The sequence below is a fragment of the Theropithecus gelada genome, chromosome 1 (genome assembly GCF_003255815.1).
Source record: "Theropithecus gelada isolate Dixy chromosome 1, Tgel_1.0, whole genome shotgun sequence".
Classification (NCBI taxonomy): domain Eukaryota; kingdom Metazoa; phylum Chordata; class Mammalia; order Primates; family Cercopithecidae; genus Theropithecus; species Theropithecus gelada.
Window position 1 is genome coordinate 198,788,228 of NC_037668.1, and position 27,893 is coordinate 198,816,120.

General features: G+C 37.1%; 1 pseudogene; it reads right to left on the minus strand.

The window, feature by feature from the left end:
- On the minus strand, nt 1-27,893 carry LOC112634065 (annotated as a pseudogene).

Genomic DNA, 27,893 nt, shown 5'->3' on the forward strand with positions numbered 1-27,893 from the left:
TCAGGGAAAGGGTAGTCGCTGAAGGTTGTCATCTCCTTGGAAGTGTTGCAGGTCATAGATTTGTATATCCCAGGTCTTCCGCTTTCTGGTGTTTCCTGTGGGAATCAACAAACCCATGGCTGTCAGGATTCAGCAGCACAACAAAGAATGTGTTAGGTATGATCAGACAGATGGTTTTAGGCTTATTTTTCCTTGAAAAAATGTACTTGACAGTCAGTTTACTGTAATGTTGCCCAACAGGAAGGACGGAGGCATTGGACTCATTTCTCTACAAAGGGAACTCTTTATCGTTCAGAATTTTGCTTATAATGACAGACCTAAATTAATACCAGTAATTATATTATAATGGAAGGAAGATTACAGATACTAAAATGCAGCATAACAAACAAAATTAAAACAGACCAAAAGGGGTTGAGAAGAGAAATTTCCAAAGGGTAAAAAAGACATCACAACTAAAAGAATTTGGATTAAGAGAAGCCCCCTGGAAAAAAGCATTATGAGAGCTGAGAGCAAAAAAATCATGCAAATGTGATATATATTAAAATGTTAAGGGATTAAAAACAAAAAGTATTAGATAAATATGTTGAATACTTAAAAGAAAAAAGGCTGATTTTTAAAAAAGATGAATTATACTTCAAGAAGACTTACTTTCTTTTATTATTATTATTATACTTTAAGTTCTAGGGTACATGTGCACAATGTGCAGGTTTAATACATAGGTATACATGTGCCATGTTGGTTTGCTGCACCCATCAACTCGTCATTTACATTAGGTATTTCTCCTAATGCTATCCCTCCCCCCTCCCCCTCCCAACAATAGGACCTGGTGTGTGATGTTCCCCTTCCTGTGTCCAAGTGTTCTCATTGTTCAATTCCCACCTATGAGTGAGAACATGTGGTGTTTGGTTTTCTGTCCTTGTAATAGTTTGCTGAGAATGATGGTTTCCAGCTTCATCCATGTCCCTGCAAAGGACGTGAACTCATCCTTTTTTATGGCTATATAGTATTCCATGGTGTATATGTACCACATTTCTTAATCCCGTCTATCACTGGTGGACATTTGGGTTGGTTCCAAGTCTTTGCTATTGTGAATAGTACCGCAATAAACATACAAGTGCATATGTCTTTAGAGTAGCATGATTTATAATCCTTTGGGTATATACCCAGTAATGGGATGGCTGGGTCAAATGGTATTTCTAGTTCTAGATCCTTGAGGAATCACCACACTGTCTTCCACAATGGTTGAACTAGTTTACACTCCCACCAACAGTGTAAAAGTGTCCCTATTTCTCCACATCCTCTCCAGCATCTGTTGTTTCCTGACTTTTTAATGGTCGCCATTCTAACTGGCGTGAGATGCTCTCTCTTTGTGGTTTTGATTTGTATTTCTCTGATGACCATTGATGATGAGCATTTTTTCATGTGTCTGTTGGCTGCATAAACGATGAAGATATTATTTTTAAGAGTACACTTACTTCTATTCATCTGGGATGCTATCCGTGATATAAAACCTATTGCTTTAAGCTATGCATGAGTGTAATCATGATTACACACACCTTTCTTGGTAAAGGTAGTTTTTCAGCATACATTAAACAACACAAAGCAACATAAAGAGGATGATTCTATGGTAGAGAGGAAAATGTCAGAACCAGAATTCAGGAGATCTGGTCTTATTACCAAGTGTACTAGAGGCTGGATAACTACACAGACTTTCTGAGTTTCAACTTCCTCATCTGTAAAATTTGCATACTGATACCCCAAGTATTCCATATGGGGTTGTTGGGGGGATAAAAGTGAATAGGTTTGTGTAAGCACTTCAAAAAATTCCAGGTTTATATGAACATAAGATAGCACCACTTCGAAAAGAACACTTAAAGAATATCTAAGTTATGTATCATCAGAGTTCCATTTCCTAGTTAGAAAGAAAACACTTCTCTCATAGTACACAGATACATCAGAGTTTATGAGAATGTTTATTAATTACCTTGTATCTCCACAGTCCTCCAATGTCATTGTTTTTTTCAGAACATACAGGCTCGAGTCCCTCCTCAAAGCAGCTCTTAATGGCACCTAATCCGCTGACCCCAGCGCCAATCACTGCAATTTATTTTTGTCTTGCATGGTCGCTTGAATAAAGAAGACACTCAGTTTTGTTTTGGCAGACAAGATCAAGGTTTATTGCCCTGTCAGTGCCCCCGTTTATTTTAGCATTATCATTATTTCCCTTGATGGAGGTTTGCTGGCTTCTAGTCTAGCTTATATTATTTTGGAATGCATATATTTAGAGACCAGGCCTTTGGTCATTTTATTAAAATCATAAAATATTTGCCTCATTTAATCAAGACGAAATTTGCATGAATTTCAGCTGATTCAAAATCTTTTATTGCGCTATATCTCAGATTTTTTACACTCTATTAAATTTTATTAGAATATAATTTTTATATAATAAAAGCATCTCTAGTATAGCCTGCTTACTAATAACTAAGAAATGCTCAAGGTTGGCCAGAAATGTACATAGGAATGTTGTGTTGGGTCCTAATTCAAAATCAGAATAGAAGCTGGCCTCTATAAGGCATACTCTATTTCAACCTAATTAAATTAGATTAATTATATTTTATCACTGCTGTATGGCAGTCCAGAAATGGAAAATATCAGACTTGTTAAACAACAATTTCTCTTGTCTTCCCATTTAGTATATTGACAGAAATATTTTAGGGCTCTTGGTTTTGATGACTGTAGGGAGCAGTTTCTTAGAGAGTGTACTCATTTCTTGTTGCATCAAAGCTAAACATCTCTACCTGGCTTTCAAGGCTCTTGGTAAATCTGGATTCACCCTATTACTTGATCTTAGTGCTCATTCTTTGACATCACCCTGCCATCTTGCATGTCACCCTTATACTACCCAACACAATGTGACCTTTTTATTTTAGTATCTTCCTCCCTGTTATTCCTTCTGTTCAGAAAGTCTTTTCTTTTCCATATATACCCAATTACATCTATTTGTCAAGACTCATTTCTGTCAATTGAGAGAAATGTTGCTGAAGGTCAGATTTTCTATTGTCTCTTTGAAGTTTTTCTTGACCATTTTAACTCTTTTTGACCTTCTTTTACCTATTCATACTTGGCAGCACACAATTTAAAACTTACCATAGTTTTCTATAATATTGCATTCTTTCAGGTGTGCCATATTTCTTCTTCAACTTGATAGTGACGTTGTGAAGATAAGGACATCATCATTATCTTTGAGTCCTCATCATAGTGCCAAAGGATAGCACAGAAACTCAATGACAGAGACATGGCCTTAGTACTCGTAAGGTCAAGCCCCTCTTAACTCAGTGTCGTTTTAATGAAGGGATTCCTGCTTTAGCCCCCAGCAGGGGTGCATTTTGGAGGTATTATTTCTGGTTTTTCCGTCCTCTGTACCCTGATTCACTTCTCTTAGTGGGAGGACGAATGGCTTCTCTGATGGGCAAGGTGGCAGGATTTGCTGTCTGTTGGATGACCTGAAGCAAAGCTGAAGCACTGCCCCCTCTCACCTAGCCTCTTTCTTCTGCCCTTCAAGGGTGTGAAGTACACTTGTGGTCCTCCATGCACCTGGCTAGAGATGAGCACTCTAAAGAATTTATTCTTCCAGGCAGCTTCCAAAGTCTGGGTTTGGGGGAGAAGAAATAGGAATCTTATTCTAGTTATGGGGATGAGTCACATTCTCCAATCCAGCTTGATTGGGAAGGCCTCGTCCTTTTGGCAATAAAACTGATGCTATGTTTTAATGTTCACTTTTCTTCTGTGCCCATTTTGTACTTAGTTAGAAACAGTGAGAAATGTATATTTATATTGCTGGTGCCTTCACATCCATAGCAGTTTTACACACATTTTCTTCAAGGAAGTTTTATTTTCTTTTGTAATGTAGATATTCTATGTTTATTTATAAAAGGAGCTAATAAGTAATTTAATCGGTGTAAAACAAACTCCTACTGTCTTAAATTTTATATCCATTTGATATCTAGAACACTACCTATTCACACACAGTTATTATAGTTCATGAACTATTACAATGGACTCAGGAATGTTTTCCATTTTTTTTCTATCCCACAGTTAATACATACTTGCAGATTTAGAAAATCATAAAATGTCAAATTGAAAAAAAATAAAAATTGCTTCTTTCATCAACCCAGAAATTATACAGTATACATAGTTTTGGATTTCATCTCTCTCTCCTTCTCTCTCTCTCTCTGTATACCTACTTATATCTATCAATCTGTATGTATTTTAAAATTTAATGTACTACTTATAGCATCTAACCTACTTTTTCATCTAACAATTTTGTGAATATATTTCCATACACAGTTGGCTTTCTGTAACCATGGGTACCACATCTGTGGATTTGATAAACAATGGATCAAAAATATTCAGAAAAAAATGAAAATAACAATACAACAATAAAAAATAATACAAATAATACACAATACAGTACAACTATTTACATTGCATTTACCCTGTATTAGGTATTATAAGCAATCTAGAGATGATTTAAAATATACGGAAGGATGTACATGGGAGGATGTATATAGGTTATATACAAATACCATGCCATTTTGTATAAGAAACTTGAGCATCCCAGAATTTTGGTATCTGAGAGAGTTCTAGAACCAACCTCCTGAGAATACTGAAGGACAACTGTATACAGGTACTAAAAAATATTTATTAAATGAATTAATACATTTTAATGGTGGAAAAATTTATATTATATTGCACATTTTAGATTTTTCCAGATTTCTACTATTAGTAAAAAATTCTTACTTTCCCAAAGCTTTTACTGAAATTTCAGGATATATTGTTGCTGTTGGAAGAGTGGTTAAACCAATGCAATAAGTGTTTATGGAGCAGAAGATGGAAGAAGGCGGAAAATTCAATAGACCCAGCTGACTAACCACAGTCTTCTAATGTCACAAAGGAAGGGTCATCTAACTTACTGTCTTTGAGGAGGGGGAATCATCCCCTTCCTGGATTCTTGTGGGGTGCAGCTGTGCTGTTGTGGATTTTCCTGTCCCAAGCCCCTCAGGTTGGGTTGCTTATGTACCAAGTGATTATGTTGCAGGAGACAGTCTCCTCTCTTTTCTGGCCTCTTCTCTGTGATGCCCCCAAGGTGCCCTCTCGACATCCTGAGGAACCTTGGTGTTGCCAGTGCCTTCCCATCCTCAGTCCTCTTTTTTACTTAACCAGCCACTGTTTTTTTATGGAAGGGTAGGATCTTTGTACCTGCTCCTAGAAGAACCCAACCTTTTTTCTTGGAACGTGATCACAACAGATAAAGGTAGACTGTTTCTACTTAACTGTTATAAATCATTTCTGAAGGAGATCTGTCTCCAATTCCACCCTTTGGGGCTCTTTAGCATAAGAGAAGCTCCCTTGACAAATTTTGTCAGGAATCTGTGATGACAAAGCACTGCTCTCATTACCTAGGTGACGTGTTCCTTTCTCTGTTTATTAGGATTCTCCAAAGAGACAGAACCAACAGGAGATATGCACATATATAGATATAGGTAGATATAGGTATAGATAGGTGTATGAGAGGATATTTATTAGGGAAATTGGCTCACCTGACTGTGGAGGCTGAGAAGTTCCACAACAGGCCATCTGCAAGATGGAGACCCTGGGATGCTGGTAGCATTGTTCAGTGTAAGTCTGAAAGCCTCAAAACCCAAAAAACCAATGGTATTACTCTAAGGCCTGCGAACCTGGTGAGGGTCTGCTGGTGTAAGTCCTGGAGTCCAAAAGCTGGAGAACCTGGACTTCTGATATCCAAGGGCATAAGAAGTGTGTTCCGGCTCTAGGAGAGAGAGAGAAAAGAATTCGCCTTTCCTCTGCCTTTTGTCTAGTTGAGCTATAGGCAATTGGGTGGGGGCCACCCTCACTGAGGGTGGATCTTCCCCACTCAGTCCACCGACTCACATACCAAGCCTCTATGGAAACATTTCCACAGACACATCCAGAAACAATGCTTTATCAGCTCTCTAGGTATTACTTAATTTAGTCAAGTTCACATTTGAAATCAACCATTACAAGTCCTTCCATTGTCCACTTGGCACCTATACAGATCTCCTTAAACCATATTTAATCTCCAAAAAAGGCAATAAAAAAGTAATATTTCAGCCTAACATGATACAACTATCCTGTGCACAGCCAAAAATGTCCTAATACCTTCGCCAAAAGAGGAAGTAAAGTTCCTGGGTGTATTTACTCTTCTTCTGATATCACATAACTTAAATACTATGAAGTAAAATTAAGAATGCTTAAATACTGATATAAAATCAATAAATCATATCATAAAGACAAAAGACGAATGAAACAAAGATATTTGCTTAATATATGTATATATGCAATACATAAAAATGTATTCTTAACAAAAGAGGGAGAAAATGCTCATGACAATTACAGTTCTCATTTCTGTAACTGGTTGTGTGGTCATAGGTAGTATTTACAGCTATCTTCTGCAACCCGTTCTGTATTTCCTTTGCCTTCAGCAAGCACCTCAGCTGGCCATGGTTCCTTACCTGGTAGGGTGACCCAAACCTTTCCTGAAGAATTTGGACCATTTGTAGTCTTGCCTGGATTGGGTTGTTGTGATTTTCCTTTCACTTTAATCACAGGGCATAGTAATACTAAGAGATTCCCTAAGGGATCTCCTATAATCCAGACATACTCTTTCTTAACTCCAATTTCTTTTTGGAGGTTTGGATCAATCACTCCAGCCAACACTTTAACTCCCTTTGTAGCCTGTTGGCATAGATACATGAGAAGCCAAAATGACTGGGTGGCAGTCTTAACTTCCAGTTCAGTGTAGTCATTGTTGTATTTCTTTCCAGGGCTAAGATCTGTAAGCCAGCAGGGCATGAAGTTGCAAGAACAGGAATTTTTGTTAGTGGTCTAGTATGAGTAATGGTGAGTTGTCTCACTTCCATTTTTTCCCTTTGATGCTTGGACCTGTGAATCTTGGCTGTAAGAGAAATAGGTCCATACATTTGATGCTGATTCAGAGTGTATACAGCCTTCTAGAGAACTTTGCTCCAGCCCTGCAAAGTATCGTCACCTAGCTGGCACTAACTGTGACTTTGAGAAACCATTGCACTGTTCTATGAAGCCTGCTGCTTCAGGATGATGGGGTAGGTGGTAAGATCAGTGGATTCCATGAGCATGAACCCTTATCCCAAAAAAGAGCATGGCATACTTCTTTGGCTGTGAAATGAGTTCCTTGGTCAGAAGCAATGCTGTGTGGAATACCATGATGGAGGATAAGGAATTCCATAAGTCTGCAAATAGTAGTTTTGACACAAGCATTGTGCACAAGGAAGACAAAGTTGTATTGAGAGTGACTATTCCAATAAGGACAAAACACTGCTCCTTCCATGATGGAAGTAGTCCAATGTTATCAACCTACCATGATGTAGCTGACTGATCACCCCAGGAAATGGTGCCATGTCAGAGGCTCAGTGTTGGTCTCTGCTCCTGGCAGATTGAATACTCAGCAATTAAGGTAGCCAGGTCATTGTTGATAAGTGAAAGTTCATGTTGCTGAAACCATGCATAATCTCCATCCTTCCAGCTTGACCACTTTGTTCAGTGACATTGGATGTAACCAATCAAGGTCATTATGTTCCTTAATTTTCCACAAATGTTTGAAAGTATTATATAAAGGGTTATCAAGTTCCTTGCCTCTTATAAGTGGTTGATTAAGAGTGTCAAATACATGCTGGCTCACACCTGTAATCCCAGCACTTTGGGAGGCGAAGATGGGCAGATCACATGAGGTCAGGAGTTCAAGACCAGCCTGGCCAACATGTTGAAACCCTGTCTTTACCAAAAAATAAAAAACACAAACACAAAAATTAGCCAGGTGTGGTGGCTCACACCTGTAGTCCTAGCTACTCAGGAGGCTGAGGCACGAGAATCACCTGAACCTAGGAAATGGAGGTTGCAGGGAGCTGAGATTGTGCCACTGCACTCCCACCTGGGCAACAGAGTGAGACCCTCTCTCTCTCAAAAAAAAGCAGTATCAAATACGGTTCTTTTGCATAGCTCTATAATAGCTTACAGCATGGACTATTAGTACTTTCTGTACTATTAGGAGTAGAGTCCTTAGCATTTTTAGGTCTAATCAGATTAGAGAACTAGTTCCAGAAACTCCAAAACCAGTGTAGGAAACTCATCCTTAAAATTCTATTCCTCCAGAACCACTCTTGGTACCAAAATCTGTATTAGTCAGTGTTCTCTAGAGAGAGAGAACCAATAGAATAGGTTCTCTATATCTATATAGGTATAGATATAGATACAGTCATAGATACAGATATAGGCATATGAGAAGAGATTTATTGGAGGAATTGGTTCACCTAATTATGGTGGTTGAGAAGTCCCACAACAGTCTGCAAATGAAAGACCCTGGGATGCTGGTAGCATGGCTCTGTACAAGTCTGAAAGCCCCTGACCAAGGAGGATGATGATCTAATTCTTATTCTGGGGCCAAAGGCCTGAGAAACCAGGGGTCCACTGGTATAAGTTCTGAAGTCCAAAGCCTGAAGAAGCTTGATTTATGATGTCTAAGGGTGAATGAAGTGTGTCTGAGTTCCAAGAGAGGGAAAATAATTTGCCTTTTCTCTGCCTTTTTGTTGTATCTGGGCCCCCAGCCAACTGGATGTGGCCCACCCACATTGAGGGTGGAGCTTCTCCACTGGGTCCACCAACTCATAGGCCAATCTTCTATGGAAACATCTCCACAGACACATCCAGAAGTAATGCTTTCCCAGTTCTCTACATATTCCTTAATCCAGTCAAGGTGACACCTAAAATTAACTATCGCGCCTTATTAGGAGAAATTTGTGAAATTAAGGATCCACATAATCATCATGGACTACACATTGTTTCATTAGTTCTGGGTGTAGCAGTAGACTCTAGTGGAAAATATGTTAGACATTCACTTTCTGCCAGTATACAACAGCTCACTGTAAAGGTGATGAAGGAATATTGTCTGGACTATATGGATAAAAGTTTTCAATGCCCTTGGTCCACAGTCATCTGAGAGGGCTGTTTCAAAGTGTTTTATTTTTATCCTTAACAGAGATGTATAAAATCAGCAATCAAAAGATGTGATTCTGTGCACTTAAAGGTCTTTCATGGGTGAAGGTTTTATGCAGTATTTAAATATCATCTTGATCTTTGAATTGTCTCATTGTTTAATTGTTTCCCTAAATTATGAAGGAAAATATATTCTCAGGGCTCTTTTGCCTCTCTTCATATCCCTTAGAATAGATTAATAAATGGAGGAAAGTTGGTATTTTTTATTTACTTATTTTTTTATTATACTTTAAGTTCTGGGGTACATGTGCACAACGTGCAGGTTTGTTACATATGTATACATGTGCCATGTTGGTGTGCTGCACTCATTAACTCATCATTTACTGCAGGACATAGGCATGGGCAAGGACTTCATGTCTAAAACACCAAAAGCAATGGCAACAAAAGCCAACATTGACAAATGGGATCTAATTAAACTGAAGAGCTTCGGCACAGCAAAAGAAACTACCATCAGAGTGAACAGGCAACCTACAGAAAGGGAGAAAATTTTTCCAATCTACTCATCTGAGAAAGTTGGTATTTTTAATGTACACCTACAAAATGTCTTTTTTTTCTCTCTCTCTATTAGTCCTGTTTATCTATTGCATACTGTGAACAGGCATGTTTTCTGAAGGGTTGCCGGGTCCCAGACCTCCTAGATTCTCAGGTGATTAAGATCCTGGCAGGGTACTAAAATTCCACCATGACCTGGGAATGCACTGCTACCCACTTCCAGCTGTCAGGACTCAGGAAACAGTAACAACAAAACTCCCCGAGCCCTACCCAGTCTCTGATAAATTGAAGGCATAGGCCAGAGTCGGTGTGATGGAAAACTGTAAAACCCAAAGTGATTATTTTCAGAACCTCTGAATTCACGTTTCTGTCTGCTTCTTCTCTACACCATCCTTTCATTTCTTTCCACCTGACCTGTGTAAGTGACTGACCTTCACACTCTTTCCCTTATGACCTTACTGAAAAATTCTTTTAGAAAAATATCAGGTTAACGTATTCACATTATGCCTGAAGTTTCAAAATTGTATTAAGGGAAATCTCTTTGGAAGATGTTAATAGCTGCAAAAACGTGAAGTCATTTTTTTAAACTTTTAAGTTCAGGGGTACAAGTGCAGGTTTGTTATATAGGTAAATTGTGTCATGGGGGTTTGTTGTACAGATTATTTTATCATCCAGGTATGAAGCCAAGTACCCAGTAGTTATTTTTCCTGATCTTCTCCCTCTTCCCACCCCCCACTCTCCAACAGGCCCTAGAATGTGGTGTTCCCCTCTTTGTGTCCACCTGTTTTCCCCAGTTAGCTCCCAATTATAAGTGAGAACATGCGGTATTTGGTTTTCTGTTCCTGTGTTAGTTTGCTAAGGATAATGGGCTCTAGCTCCATCCATATTACTGCAAAGGACATGATCTCATTCCTTTTCATGGCTGCATAGTAGCCCATGGTGTATATGTACCACATTTATCCAGTCTACCACCGATGGGCATTTAGGTTGATTCCATGTCTTTGCTATTGTGAATACCGCTGCGATGAACATACAGGAGCATGTGTCTTTATGATAAAACAATTTATATTCCTTTGCATATATGCCCAGAAATATAGCCAAGTCTTTTTCTGAGCAAATAAGTTATTTCTAAAAAGTTATAGAAAACTATATACTCAAGGCTTGTTTACCCAAGCCTTTAATGAGGGATTAAATGGTCTCAAAGATGGGGCTTTACTATGCCATACAGCCCAACTTCTGGATCCAATAACCTGTTATCTTATGTATGGTTCCCATCTTTAAAGATATGTTTACATAGAGAATCAGTAAAGCTACTGATCCACAGTGGTGATTAGACTGTAGCATTTTCATAACTTGCTAGGGATCACTTTATAATTCCATCATTTCAATTTAAAGTACTCTAGAATAAATTCTCCAGAGTGCAGTTTGGGAAATTCGATACAAAAGTGTACATTATGATTGGGGTTTAAATCGGCATATTCGTTTTATATGTGCTGCTGTAACAAATCGCCACAAATTTAGCAGAGGGTCTAGAACAGAATTCATTTTCTCACCTTTTTCAGCTGTAAAAGGCTGGTTCCAGCATCACATCACCTTCTCTCAATTCAACTTCCTTCCTCTCTCTTTTAAGAATCCTATGATTGCTTTGGACCCACCTGCATAATCCAGGATAATCTCCCCATCCCCAAATCCTTAACTTAATCACAAAAAGTCCTTTTTGCAATGTAAAGTAACATAGCCACAGGTTTCAATGATTAGAACGTAAATGTCTTTAGGTGGCCATTATTCAGACTGCCACAACTGGGGTTGGGAGGTCTTTGCCTGATAATGAAAGAGAGACTTAACAAATGAAAAGTTGAATGGTAACATTTTAGAAATTAGACAGCTGTTGAGAAAGATATTTTGGGGGTAGAATTGGTACCATGATTACCTATAAAGTTCCTGGATCCTTATGCCCTAAATCACCAAGGACTGGGATTGCAGAAATTTCTCTGTTGATTCAGATCAAGAGTGAGAAGTGACTTATCCTCAAGCAGTGGAGGGACCCTGAAGGCTCCGGTGAGGTACCTATGCTTTCCTACATTTGGATTCCCTAGAGATATCTTGAAGGTGTTGCTTTTTATCATGCTATTATTGGGTTTGAGAGTTTCATAAAGAATAATCTGAGTTATTTCAGATTTGTGAATTGTAAGACATGCATGGAAATAGCTAAAATACTTAATGTCTGTTTACAGATAAACCAGCTTTTTATTTTCATGCCAGCTAGACAAATGTGCTTATCCCATATCAATCCTAGAAGGGACCAAGTGCTTAAAGAAAAACTTGGGAGGGGGAGAGTGGGAGAAGGGAAGAACAGTGCTATGCATCAACCTGCTCATCTTTAGTTATGATGATTGGTTTCCAGGTTGCTCATTATCTAATTTTTCAAACAGCAAATACAGAATGTAAAGCATTTTGCATCACACTTATGCTGAATGCTTTGGGCAGTGATTCTTGGAACTTGGATGTAGGAATAAACTGGAAATACCCAAGAAAACCATCCCAACAGGAAGAGAGGTCTCTCTGGTACCAGCTCTTTTCTGAATTTCCTGGCTTCTGGTTGTATGTCCCTGAGGTCGAATGCTGCACAGAGTGTGCCTTGACCTCCACTTGTAAAATCATGTGACTTCTCCCTACTTCATTTACTTCTCTTTATGTTAATTCTCTACAGATTATTAAGACAAGGAATGTTCCGCTTAGGTATATCCACAATGAGAGGGTCAGGTTATGATATTTATCTGAGAGCTTAAGGAATCTGGCTTAGGTCCAGGGCTAGTATCCTTTGGTGTTTGGGGCAATAACCTAAATACCTTTATCAGTGCCTGAAAATGTTCAAGGCCCAGGCTTGGATTTAGGCTTGCAAGTGAAAACATGCAGCTGGCTGATATATCTTGATCAGGAAAGAGAAAAAAGTAGGGGAAACTGAGGAATCCTACATAAGAGTACATGTATGTGAATGGGTATATTTGTGTGTGTGTGTCCATAATCCACCCTGGAATTCAGGATGGTAAATTCAGGATCATAAATCATCCTGGTTTATTTTCAATCTGAAAAAAAATATTCTGTTATTTATTTAAGCATCAAGTCTTCTCCACCTATTCCAATTTCTCTTAATCTATCCAGTAACCATTTTTCCTTCCATTTATCTAGTCTTGTCTTTAGTTGCCAAATGATATTCTTAAGCTCTGAATAATATTTCTTGTGGCAGTTGAATCCCCCTTAAGATCTCTTCCTATTCCAATGCAAGTTGACTTATTTTTCCTCCTCCATTTCCCTAGCTAGGCATGTGCTCTGATTTTCTGACTCTTTTCTCTGGATACCGATTCATTTACATGGGATGGTAGATTTTTGATGGCTCATTGGGGCTGATGTCTGGTTATCAGAATGCTCCTTGTGGTGGCTGTTCTGCAGGTGATAAAAGGTGAAGAGGACCACTTCTTTGGGTCCAAGATATAGAAACCAGTAATGCATTCTCTTGCTGATGTACATAGAGAAGGCCTTCCTGTCCCCTCATTTTCAGTCCTTTCCTGGCCTCAGGAAGGACTCAACCTACTCCTTCATATTTTTCTTAATCTGTGCAGTGCTAGGGCCAGCCATTCTTCATGAAGGGCTGACTTTGACGTTTACCAAAGTCCATACCAAGTTCTTTCCAAAATCTGCCACTCTCCCATTCTCACCTTGGAGATTCCTGAAGCTGTTCTCCAGGCACTTGTCTGACCGGTTTAGGTGCAATAATATATATTATGTACATCATAATATAAGTGATTTGTATTAGCGAGTGTATGAGATTAATTGACCGAAATAAGTGTTAATTGCCAGAAGCTGAACTGTCTTTAAGGTAACTTCCCTTTTACACATACACATAATTGCATAAAGTAAGACCCCTTGGTGATCACCTGTGCTGAGGCTGCAGGCCATAGTATGCATGATTAAATCTTGAGTTCATTATTTTCTCTAGCTGGTTATTTATTTGTGTTGTAGTTAATATTTTCTGGAGAAAACTATTGAACCGAGTGAAAAGTGAATTATCCATGGGATACCCATTATCCCAAACGTGGTATAAAATCCATGATCCACGTCTAGTACTGAAGAATACCTGAGGGAGGCAGAGATAGAGCAAACCAGTGAAGGAGACAGAGAGAGAAAGAACATTTTACATGATATTATTTTTATTCATATGCTACTCATTGCGCAGATTTAACAGTGTTGGCTACTGAGGATTAGGTAGTAAAATACTACACAGTGGTCGCTATGCTGTGCTTGACCAGACCTGTCTACTAATTTCCAGTTAAAGGCTGTGTCTATGACAACAAATTTCTGAATGAAAAATAGAAAATTGTATTCACTAGTTTACAAGTTTCTGATTTACTATTTTAAAATTCTTTCTTGGACATGGACATAGCTATGCTTCATATATAAATAAGGATTTAAATTTAGAAGCGAATTATCATCATATTAACTACTATAGACTTCCACTATATTGTATGCATCAAAACAAAGATACAAACATTAAAAACGTTAATACATCAGATCGTTCAGGATTAGCATCCTGCTTAACTGAACGTAACCAGAATCACTCTTCAAATCTTTCTATAATGTATTTGTAAACTTGTCTGCATGCTGATAAAATTAGGAAATATATTAAGTTGTTTGATTATAGGTGCTTTTGCAGTCTTGAGGATGTTGAATCTCAGTTCCTCCTGGTCAAATCTGTAAAGTACAAGATAGATTAGATGGGCGCTAGTGACCAAACATTTACCTTTTTAAATGCTTATTAAATTTTTAAAAATAAACTAAACTTTTAGTAATTCACTTAGTAATTTCTTCTAAAAACTAATGATTAATGATAACAAATAAAGACAAATAAGTAATGAAAATCACGATATCTGAATATCCTCATAGGTAGGGTGCTTTATTAATTAAGGCTTTATTAAATGTGGCCAATGATCCTGAATGTGAAAGTTATCTCATTTTTTTAATAAACTCTGAGTGTTATTAATTTTTTAAGAGAAGAAATAATATTGAATAATCAAGCATAAATGAAAGTCTTAGATAACTTGGTTTTGCATGAAATAAACTATGTCTAAAGCAAAATTTAATATTTTATCTTTCCTCATCATTATAGATAGAGTATAACACTTTAGTTAAAGAGAATTATATATTTATCATCATCATTAACTCTTCTCTGTTTTGTTTTCTATTATTTAATTCTACCACCAAAATCTACTGATTCCAGATAGATTTGCAATTTCTTATCTTTACTACTATTTGAAGTCTGTTTCAGGACCAAAGCACTGCTGTGGTAGTAAAAAAGTCAGATTAATTATCTAACATTTTCTTTAATCTATGCTAATATTTTACTGAATTGGCTCAATTAATAGTAATTTATTTACATGTATTTTTCCACTGTGAATATGAAGGATTTATTTTGCATTTATCCTCTGCTCCCCATGAATGTAAACACCTTGAGGCCAGAGTCCATAGATTTCACTTTCTTCTCTGGTCCTTCACAGACTAAATCTACATTCTGGATGGCACCTATAAATGCAGAGATTTCCATTAGTGAAAGTTGTGTTTCCATTAGTGAAGTTGTTCAAAACAAACAAACCTGTTTTGCTACACAACTGAGCTCCACCGCAACATCCACTCCAGAATTTCCAGTGCCAATCACTATGATTCTTTCCCCTGAAAAGTCCTCAGGACTTTTGTATTCCCGACTATGGAAATAACAGCCTTCAAACTTCTCAATGCCTGTGACGGAAGAACATTTCTCATTATTAGGGGTATTTTTCACATTGCTAACTCAACACATAGAAAGTTATATTCTGGTTCATCTGGAAGAGCAAGACTTTGAGTCTGGGTTAGCTATATGGAACATCACCCTATGTCCTAAAAATGTAATTTTATATTTCACAGAGCTTAGGAAAGCAGGGAGTAAACTCAGACTTACAACCCACACACGCTAAATATAGACTAGTGGCCATATAAAGTATTTAGCAAATAGTAGATCTATCTGTCTTGGACCTATTCCAAATTGAAAGTTTCACAACAATTTCACTATGATCTAATTTATTCATGATTACATTGTCCTCTGCATTCTTAGGCAAAATGATGAAGCTGGAAACTGGTTGTTGTTTTGTTTTGTTTCATTATTTTCTGAGGAAGTATAGGGCCTTTCTTCATCAACTTAACATCTTCTCTTCCTTCCAAGTGCCTAATGCCCTCATGTGGTCCCTGGCTCTGCTGAGAGCTTCAGAACAGCCGTAATCTGTGTCTGGCATTCTCATACATTGTCTCGCTCTAGGCATGTTTGTATCTCTGTCCCCTGACACTTATTAAAATATATATATGTCCCAAAAGTGTCTCTGTAGGGTGTGTCTCTCAGCCAGGAAGCAAGTCAAAAAGAAGCTGATACGTATATTACAGTTATTAATATAATTTATATATTTTGTTATAATTATATAATAATTTCCAGACTATATTGCATTTTAACATTTAGAAAATCAGGTATTTTTATTTTACAAATGTTTGTGTTGGTGTGCAAACACAGAAAGGTCAGGTATTTGTCATACATGACTCAGCTAGTCAGTTGGACAACCAAAATTCAAGTTTAAGTCCTTTGATTTTCATCTAGGACTCTTCTATTTTCAGTTTGCCTCAACCACCAAATAATTTCTTATGATGGCTTGTTAGATATCATGGAAAGGCACTGAGATATCGAGTATTTCTTGATTGACTTCTGATAGCAATTGATGTAAAGGGAGGGGAAAAGGATCAGAAGTAAAGGGAGAGGCTTTAGTTAGAGGGGATAGGGAAGCTTTTTTGTTTTGTTTTGTTTTCAAGTAATAGTCTCATTTGAGATGGGCACCATTTTACCAAACGGAATTCAAAGGAATTTACCAAACAGTAAGCTGCTAGTGTGTTTTTATTAAGCAATGAAAAACAGTGATAAATGAATGTTATTTAAAATTTTGTCCCATACTCTAAAAATTTTAAGTTTGTGGATTTGCCAGCTTTTTGCTTGCTTTGCTTGCCATTTGCCCCTTATTTTTAGTAATTCCACTTTCTCTGAAAGGAAGTGAGATCAGATGAATGGACACAAAACTAAAACCAGTTGAAAGTGGGCCAGGGCTAATTGTTATCATTAATTAGAAGCTATTTAAAACTATAGAAAGTAAAAAACAGATGTGTGTTTGCCTATTTTTGTCGTCTAGTATTGTCCTGTTAACATAAATATTGGGTATTTAGTTGTTTGTTATTGAATGTGACCAGAGACTAGTAATAAAGTTCGTGCTCAATCATTTTGCTCTGTGGGATATCTGGAAAGTACTCTTTTACCAAACAGATTCTTAGTAACATACCTGGGAAGGACTGAAGTGGTAAGTAGGGATCTGTGTGGTGTACACTGCAGACTAAGACCCCATCAAAGACCAAAGTCTCTTGCTTCTCTTCAGTCTCCACAACAACATCTCATTGTCCATTGACAGAAAAATCTGGGTGCTTCCTCACACTTTGCACTTTGGTCTGAGAACAAGGGCAAAACATAGGTGATACACTATCACAGTTCTCAGTTTTAATCCCTCCTCCCCCAAACCCCATGAGTCTGAGTAATACAACTTATCTGAGACTCTTCTATCTTCATCAGAGGCATTTGCTCTCACTTTAGTTCCCACTCCCACAGTGACTGCCTTTGCCGTGTGTGCATTTTCAAGATATTACAGGTATTTTATTTAAAAATCCAATTTTCCATAGAAATAGAAATAGAAATAGTTAATACTTAACAGTGAAAAAACAGAGGAGTGACTGAAGCTGCAAGAGAAATATCCTTCCAGGATGACTTCCACATGCAAGAGACTAATATTCCTTATATTTTTCATATTTTAGCACAAACTTATTCAGTTTCCCTGCACTTGGCTTTTGAGTTTCAGATAGGAATTAATATTCTACCATGACTATAGAGATGGATTTTTAAGTGTGAGTTGGGGGTCATGGTGGTAGATTATGGGAACTACATGGATCTGAAAAAAACGTCTTCCTTGTGTTGCTTATGTGACCTTCCCTTCATTCTTATTCTACATACACACAATATAACATGGCTCAATTACTACTGCCACTATTCTAAGTCCTTCAACAGTTGAATTTAAGGCTGACAGAAAGGACCCTTACAATGCCACACCAAAGTCTTATTAGAATAGGTTCTGTTGGGCAAAATTCTTCAACCTTATATTCAAGTGAAATATTCAAAACATTACTTCTTTATAAGGGGTGATTTTCTAGGGTGGAAGCTCGCTGATGATCTCTTTCTCTGATCGTACCAGAAGATGCCAAATATAGCTCATGTGTGTACAATTGAGTGTGTCTGCACACATACATGCACACGCAGACACACACACACACACACATTGACTATGCAATGATTCACTTAGATTTTACCTTAAAACCAATGTAATCGAGGAGGCCAAAGTGTGTGGCATGCATCCTGAAGCAGTCCTGAGTTTGGAGCTGTGCATGTACTTGGGAAAATTATCAGGGACACGGAAGTCACTGAAGCACATCATCTCCTTGGAAGTATTGATGGTCACAGATTACTTGTAAATACTAGGCATTTTCTCTGAAGTATTTTTCTACAGGAGAAAGATTCTCTTAATAAAATAAACTTTACAATAACAAGAGAATCTAAATAAAATATTTTAGAGAAGAAAAGTAATTGGGAATAATAAAGAACATTGCCTTTTACTTTTCCATGAACATTTTCTCTCTTCTGTCCATATCTACTAGAGAAAGAAGTTACTCTGAGTCAACAATAGGCTTATGTTTGATTGCTCAATAGAAATGACAGAAGTCAGGAAAACTGGAATGTTATCTTTAAAATGCTGAAATAAACTTCAATACCAGTGAAAATACCCATCAAAAATGAAAGTGAAATAAACCTGCATTCAGACAAACAAAAACTGAGAGAATTTGTTGCCAGCAATCCCACACTATGAGACACATGCAAGGAAGTTCCTCAGGCTAAATGGGAATAAACAAAGATGGAACCATGCAAATACTGGAAGAAATGAAAACCCTAGGAATCATGAATATGTGGATAAACATAAAAATATTGACTAAAACATTAGTAATAGTAATATCTTGTGGAGTTTATAAAATATTCAAGTAAAATACATAATAACACAAGGGTCAGAAAATGGGGCTAAACTGTTATAAGATCTTTGCCTTCTTCAGGTAGAAAGCAATAAGACAAAGATATGCATTAAAATTAAAAAGGATAATTCAAAAATGGATATCTAAATAATTAATGTACAAAAAAATAAAAAATGAGTAAAACCAAAAGAAAGAAGGAAATCAAGAGTAAAGAAACAAGAAGGATATAAAACAAATCAAAAGCATACCAGATAGTAAATTAAAACCCAATATATTCATGCTTTATTATATGTAAGCACTCCAATTAAAACAAAAAATAAAATACCAGACAAAACCTCTTTATTTTATTTACAAGAGACAAAAGGCAACTGCAGTGGCTACATTAGACAAATTAGATATCGTGGAACTATTAGACACAAAGAGAAAGAAATAATAATAATATAAATGTCGATTCTACAGGAAGATATTAAAATCTTAAATTCAAATGCACCTAATAACATAATTTCAAAATATGTAAGGTAAAAATTAACAGAATCAAAAGGAGAAACTAATATACAAAGTTTTTCTAGGAGAAACTCATGAAGAAACTCATATACAGAGGTGGTGGGGCAGGACTCAAGCACATGTGGAGCTCAGAGGGTTAGGCATAGTGGAGCATGGCTGGAGCACCCATCTCCCAAAGCTCAACTATGTTCCTCTAGGAGACTTTAGCTTTAGGGTGACTTTGGACCTGGACAAAGCAGGGTGGTCTTGCCCGTGGGATGAAGACAGTCTGATCTGCGTACCCCTGTCTGCTGGCCTCACCTGGGGCCCCAGCCCGGCTACACCCGCTGGCAGTGCAACCACGGATGCCCAGCTGGGGTGCTTCCCAGTGCTTTAATCATAGCTCCTTCTTGGGCTGCCTGCATTTAACTATAGAAGAATTCCAGCAGAGAGCCAGCCTTCCCCCACCAACACACAAGTGCACCCCACTACCCCATCCCTGCTAACACCCCACCCCATGATGCCAGGCCACACCTCCCATCCCCCTCCTCGCTGATACCCCACCAGGTCACCCCTGCAGGGTGGATGTGCTCATGGGCACTGGCAATCCTGTTTTTATGAGTGCCACGCCTCTACTGCTGCGACCGCTGCTGGTAGTAGGTAGTGCTAGCACAGATGACGGCAACCGCTCCCCTGCCAGCACCCTCCCCAGCTGATGCGCTGCTGCAGCTGGCTAGCACATGCAAGTGAGCATGGATCCCACTGCCCCACCTTGAAGAGGTACTTTGACCCACACTCCCCCATTGGAGTGTTATGGCCAGTGGACCAGGAGCACCTTGGCCCCTCCAGTGCAGCAGGATCCTAACATCAGAGAACAAAGCTGGGGCTGGTACCAGTCCCCCAGTTAGAGGACACAGTCTGGAATACTGAGCTGAGTTTTGGGCCCCTAAAATCTTTTATAAATGAAGCCAGTCAACTGAACCCATCTTATCCCACAATCAAATTCCCAAGGGCATCAAAGAAGATTAAAGCAAAAAACCTCACCCAAAGGACAGCAGCTTCAAAGACTGAAGCAATATCAACCCACACAGATAAGAAAAGACCAGCACAAGAATTCTGGCAACTCAAAAAGCAGTGTGCCTTCTTTCCTCCAAAGAACCACATTAGTTTCCCAGCAATGGTTCTTAACCAAGCTAAAATAGGTAAAAATGACAGACCTAGAATTCAGAATGTGGAAGAAACAAAAATCATTGAGATTCAGAAGAAAGTCAAAACCCAATCTAAGAAATCTAAGAAATACAATAAAATGATACAGGAGCTAAAAGACAAAATGGTCATTTTAAGAAAGAACAAAACTGTTTGGACAGAGCTGAAAACTCACTTCAAGAATTTCATAATACAATTGCAAGTATTAACAGCATAATAGACCAAGCTAAGGAAAGAATCTCGAAGCTTGAAGATCAATGAACACAGTCAGAAAAAAATAAAGAAAAAAGAACAAAAATAAAAGAACAAAACCTTCTAGAAATATGGGATTATGTAAACAGACCAAATCTATGACTCACTGGAATCCCTGAAAGAGAGGGAGAGAAAACAAGCAACTTAGAAAGCATTTGAGGATATCCTTCATGAAAATTTCTCCAACCTTGCTAGAGAGGCTAACATTCAAATTCAGGAAATGCAGAGAGTCCCTGTAAGATACTATACAAGACCACCATCCCAAAGACACATAGTCATTAGATTCTCAAAGGATGAAATGAAAGAAAAAATGTTAAAGGCAGCTAGAGAGAAGGGATAGGTCACCTGCAAAGGAAACCTTATCAAGCTAACAGTGGACACTTCAGCAGAAACCCTACAATCCAGAAGAGATTGGAGGCCTGCATACAGCATTCTTTTTTTCTTTTTTTTTTGAGACAGAACTTTGCTCTGTTGCCCAGGCTGGAGTGCAATTTCCACCTCCCAGGTTCAAGTGATTCTCCTGCCTTAGCCTTATGAGTAGCTGGGATTACAAGTATGTGCAATCATGCCCAGCTAAGTTTTACATTTTTAGTAGAGATGGGGCTTCACCATGTTGGCCTGGCTTGTCTCAAACTCCTGACCTCAGGTGATCCACCTGCCTCAACCTCCCAAAGTGCTGGGATTACAGGAGTGAGCCACCGTGCCTGGCCTTATATTCAGCGTTCTTAAAGAAAAGAAAACAAATTCCAACCAAGAATTTCATATCTAGCCAAATTAAGCTTCATAAGTGAATGAGAAATGAGATCTTTTTCAGAGAAGTAAATGCCAGGGGATTTTGTTACCACCAGACTTCTCTTACAAGAGATCCTTTAGGGAGTGTTAATTATGGAAAGGAGATACTGTTAATGGTTACCACAAAACACACTTAAGTACATAGACCATTGATACTATAAAGCAACAATACAATCAAGTCTGCATAATAATCATCTAATAGCTCATTGACAACAGGACCAAATCTGTACGTATCAATGTTAACCTTGAACGTAAGTGGATTAAATGCTCCAATTAAAAGGCACAGAGCGGCATGCATCTTGGATAAAGAAGCAAGACCCAACTGTATGCTGTCTTCATCCATTTCATAAGCAATGACACCCATAGGCTCAAAGTAAAGGGATGGAGAAAAATCTACTATAGTTTGTATATCTGTCCCCACACAAATCTCATGTTGAATTGCAATCCCCAGTATTGGAAGTGGAGTCCAGGACCATGAGGGTAGATTTCTTATGAATGATTGAGCACCATCTCCCTGGTGCTGTCCTTGCAATAGTGAGTAAGTTCTAAGGAGATCTGGCTGTTTGAAAGTGTGTGGAACCTCCTTCTCTCTCTTGCTCCTGCTCCCACCATGTGGGAGGCTTGCTCCTGCTTCACCCTCTGCCATGAGTAAAAGAAATAATCTGTCTACCAAATCCCTGTGACATGCAATTTACCTCTATAACAAACATGCACATGTACTGCTGAATCTAAAATATTTTTTTTAAAAAACAACCTAGATGAACAATAAAATAAACACAAAAATGAAGAAAAAAGAAAATAATAAAAATATAAGCTGAAACCATTGAAATATAAATTAAATGAACAGTACACAGCATGATAATGTTTGTTATTTTAGAGGATTAAGAAAATTAATAAATCCCTAGCAAGATTATCCCCAAAAAGAGAAAACATAATTGTCAATATTAGGAATAAAAATAAAATAACACTATAGAATCTAAACATAGTAAAAAATATTTAAAGAGGTTATTATGAATAATACCCCTCAAACTGTTGACTTAGAAAAAAGGACAAATTCCTTGAAAAACAATATTTACCAATCTGACATGAAAAGAAAAAGAAAAATTGAAATCCTTATATCTGTTGAATTTGTCATTAAAAAGCTTCTTACAAAGAAAACTGGCTCAGATGGTTTCACTGTTGAATTCTTCTGAACATTTAAAGAAAATAAAATAATACCAATTGCACAGAAATTATTTAAGAAAATAGAAGAAACAGAAACACTTCTGAACTCATTTCATAATCTTGAGTTAGAATAACCTTGATATCAAACCTGAGATAGACATTATAAGAGGGGAAAATTATAATATAAGGTCTCACAAACATTGATGAAAATTATATTTTAGCAAGTTAAAAATATCAGAAAAAAATTGTGAATCTAATCTGGCAATGACCAAAAATATTTTCAAATGACCAAGTAGGTTTTTCTGAAAACAAAAATTTATTTTATCATCTGAGTATTAATCTATAAAATGTGTTGCACTAACATAGCAATGCTAATTATTGAGATGTTGATCTCAGGTGATGCAGAAAAATCATTTTATAAATGTTAACGTATGTTTGTGACTTTAAAAAACTCTCCACAAACTATTTATAGATGGAAATTTTCTTAATCTACAAAAAATCTTAGCTAACATCGTGCTTACTGGTAAAATATTGAGCAGTTTTTCTTTTAGGTGAGGTTGGGAAGAATAAAAAGATATCTTCTATTAGCACTTTTATGCAACATTATTCTTAAGGACCCAGCTAATGCAATAAGGAACAAAAAGAAACAAAAGTCATAAATATTGGAAAGTGAGAAGTAAAACTGTTATTAAGCATAGAAGTCATGATTATGTACATAGCAAATCCAAAATAATCTACATTCAAAGCATTACAAAATTTAGCAGTGTTGCTGGATACAAAGCTCACATAAAAATTAATGGTTTTATCTACTAGCAACAAATTGAAAAGTGAAACTTTCACAACAGCTATTATTTACAATAGCATAAAAAACATCAAATACTTAAGAATAATCTAAGAAAAGATATGCAAGGCTTCTACATGATTGCTGAGAGAAGTGAAAAAGTAATAAATAAATAGACATACTATTACATAAATGAGATGACTCAGTATTATTAAAAATTTAATCCTTTCCAACTACAGCCATAAAGCCAATGAATCCCAAATAATATTCTGGCAGATATTTTTGTGAAAATTGACAGCTAATTCTAAAACTTATATTAAAATGTAGACATCCTTGAAAATTAAAGAAAATACTTAGGAAGAAAAACAAAAATGCCAAACTTTACTATAAAGATACAGCAATGATGCATGGATAGAAATATGGACCAGTGATACACACTAAGAAAAAACTCCACATAAATAGTCACCAAATTTCCAAAAATGAATGAATAAATAAAAGGCACTATTGTAACTCAATGGGGGAAATAATGGTCTTTTCAATAAATGGTGCTATATCCACTGGATATCTGTATATGAGAAAAATGAACAGGATCCTTATATCTCACCATACACAAAATGTAAATCAAAATGGATCATAAATCTAAACATCAAAGGTACAGCAATAAAGGTTCTGAAGAAAATACAAGGAACCATCTTCAGGACTTTGGGATAAATAAAAGTTTCTTATCTATGACACAAAGAATTACAAACCATTAACAAACTTGATAAAGTGGGCTTCATTAAAATCATGAGCCTCTGTCGAAAGGTATACTATCTTTATGATAGTAAAAACACATACCACATACCAGAATATACTCACAACAAATGTATGCAATAAAAGACTCATATACAAAATACAAAAAAAAATAATTCTTACTAAAGAAAAAAGATAGACGACCTAAATTGACAATGGACAGAAGACTTGAACAAATTTTTAACAAATGAGAATATCTATGCCAATAAGCATATTACAAGATGTTCAGCATCTGTACCCATGAGGGAAACACAAAGCAAAACTACTTATCCATATCCACTCCATATCCACCAGAATGGTCAAAATAAAAAGACTAATAATACTAAGCATTTGGAAGGATGTAGAGCAAGTGGAACTCTCATACATTGTTGGTGGAAATGTGAATTGATACATTCATTTTAGAACACTGCTTGGCAATATCTACTGATGCTTAAACTTTGAACCAGTATTTTACTGCTAGGAATGTTCCCAAAAGAAATAAATTTATATCCACCAAAAGGCATGTGCAAGAATTTTCACAATTGCCAAATAGTAAAAACAACCCAAATTTCTACAAAAAAAGAAAGACTAAATACATTGTGGTGTATTCAAACAATGGAATACTGTGCAACAATTAAAATTTTTAGATGAATTAAAGCTATTCTCATATAATGAATGCATTTGACATACACAAATGATGGGTGAAAGAAACCAGACACAAAATTTGATCAACAGGAGACTAAGTGAATAAATTGCAGTATTTTCATATACTGGAATACTACACATTAATGGTAAATAAAAAATAAACTACTGCTACATCCATGATTTGAATAAATCTCAACTACATAAATTAAAAGTCAAAAAATACAAAAAATAATATAAATGCATTGTTTCAAAGATAATCAGGAGTAATTAATGGTGATAGGCATCAAAATAGTGAAGAAACACACGGGACTATTTTAAGATTCTGAACATAGTCTATATCTTGCTTAAGCAGTAGTTGTATAGATATATAAATATATAACAATTATCAAGCTGTACACATAAGATCAGCTTACTTTATGTATTTTAATGCATACATTACACCTCAGCACAATTTTTAAAATAAGAAAAATAGAAGGTTTTACATTGAACAATAAAGTAAAACCAGGTTTTATGCAGGCAAACCTAAAATAAAATGAAGTAAAATTGAAAATTAAGTGATGGAATTGGCCGGGCACAGTGGCTCACGCCTGTAATCCCAGCATTTTGGGAGGCCGAGGTGAGTGGATCACAAGGTCAGGAGATCGAGAACATGGTGAAACTCCGTCTCTACTAAAAATACAAAAAAATTGGCCCGGCATGGTGGCAAGCGCCTGTGGTCCCAGCTGCTCAGGAGGCTGAGGCAGGAGAATGGCGTGAGCCCACGAGGCAGAGCTTGCAGTGAGCTGAGATCGCACCACTGCACTCCAGCCTGGGCAACAGAGCGAGACTCTGTCTCAAAAAAAAAAAAAAAAACAAAAAAACCCCCAGAAAATTAAGTGATGGAAAAAATATGCTTATCAAGGTATAACAAAAAGATATCTACTTTAGTAATATTTTAATTTTAAATTCATGCATACATGATTAATACCAATACAACATAATTAAAGGTAAAAGGAACAAAAAGATGTTTTGTATGGATAAAAGGAACTATCCACTAAGAAGATATAATAGACACAAATCTTTTAAAATATATGATGTGAATTCAAAAAGAAATAGAAAAAGTCAACATATAAGAAATTATAACATATTTTTAAAAAATCTGTGTATCTAGAAACCTGGTGCAGTTTGCTGTGATCTCCCACTGGAACATTATTGAGTAGCTTTCAAACTGGACAAATTTCTTAGTATTTCTTTGTTCTATTCTCAATAGAGCAATCAGGGTTGTCTTTTATAGTTAATACACAAGCCATAGAACATTACTCCTTCGTTTAAAACCATCTCATGGTTTTAATCTATATGGAAGTCAAAGTCCTTATCATGGCGTCTAAATGCTAATATCTGGGCTCCCATTCCCCTTTGACCACCTCCTAGACTTCTTCCTCTGGGCCACTACAGTCTAGCCCCATCGGCTCCCTGGTTCTTCCCTAACATGCAAGGCATGTTCCCACCTCACAGCTCTGCACTTAAAGATTCCTCTCCATCCCTTCACCTAGATCTCTTCTCAGCTTTCTTTCTTACATTTCAATTCCTTGTCAAAAATCATTTTGAGGCTTTTCATGAGCACATATTTAATTTATATTCATCAAACTCTCATTTCCTGGTTTATTTTTCTCTATTATCCTTACCAGCATTAACCATACTACTTTTTAATTTAATTATCCTTTCCCATTAGAATGTAAACTTTTTAAGGGCAAGGATTTTTGTATTCATGTTTACTAATATATTTCCTGGCTCCTAGAAAAGTTCCTGACACAGAGTAGGGCCCAAAAAATATTTGTTGAATGAATGTACTCTTAAAGAAGAAACAAAATGGGTATTATAGGACATTTAGAACTGAAGGTCAATTAAAACCGTACACAGGAAAATCCACAGGTTATGGAAGGATATTTGAATGACCCTAACAGTAGGTTGGTGGGTCTATCTGAATGCTGATTGGGCACTGATTTGCTCCAGTGGCACCTGAGGAAAGTCCCTGTGGGGCAGCAATGTTGATAACTTTGCCTCAAGCCCACTCTCCATATTCTGGATGGAGAGGGTTCTGGCTCTTGAAACATGGTCTGGGTGGGCCCAAGAGCCAGGAGCAAGAGAAGGAAATCTGCTCATTCACACACACCCATGAGAAAGCGAGCCATGACTGGTGAGCAGAGTGGCTCTCTGGGATTATCAGAACTGGAAAATACTGATCAGAAGTGTTGGACTTCAAGGGCACTTCCAAGGATGGCAGAATGAAGCACCAAAAGAAGATGAGACCACCCAGGAACTTAAGCCTATTCAACGTTTGGCACCAAGTTTGAATTCCTCACGGCAATAAATCTCCTGCTACCAAGAACTGAGAGAAATAAAAAGTCATTGCCCTCTGATTGACAAGAGAAGATACCATGCAATGGCCAGTCAGCAGGTGTGACCACAGAAGAGAATATGAGATTACATGGGAGAAGCCCAGCAATAGACCATCCTACCCTACTGTACACCCATGCTAAGTCAGGGGAAAAAATGGTGTGACATTTCTAACTTTGGGCACAATATCATCTGATCAGTTGAAAGAATCCTCAACCACTATATCTTTCTAATATTTTTGATGACCACATGGAATCTCAGCTACCCTGAAGAGAATCTGATAAATTTCATGGCTTAATCTGAAATTGACATATATTCATATAATTCCTCAGTTAATCCGTAATATAAGCAAGAATATTAGAGTCATTACATAATTCCTAAAATGTGATGTGCTATATGTTTCCTCTGAGGAAACCAGCATCAAATTGTTCTAGCTATTTTTTTAAAAGTTACATGATTAAAACCAAATGAAATCTAAACTTACTTGAAATTTCCAGAGACCTCCAATATCATCATATCTTTCAAAGCAGGTGGGCTCCAGATCTTCATCTAAGCAGCACTTAATGGCACCCAGTTCGCTAATTACAGCTCCAATCACAGCAATCTGCTTCTTTGCCAT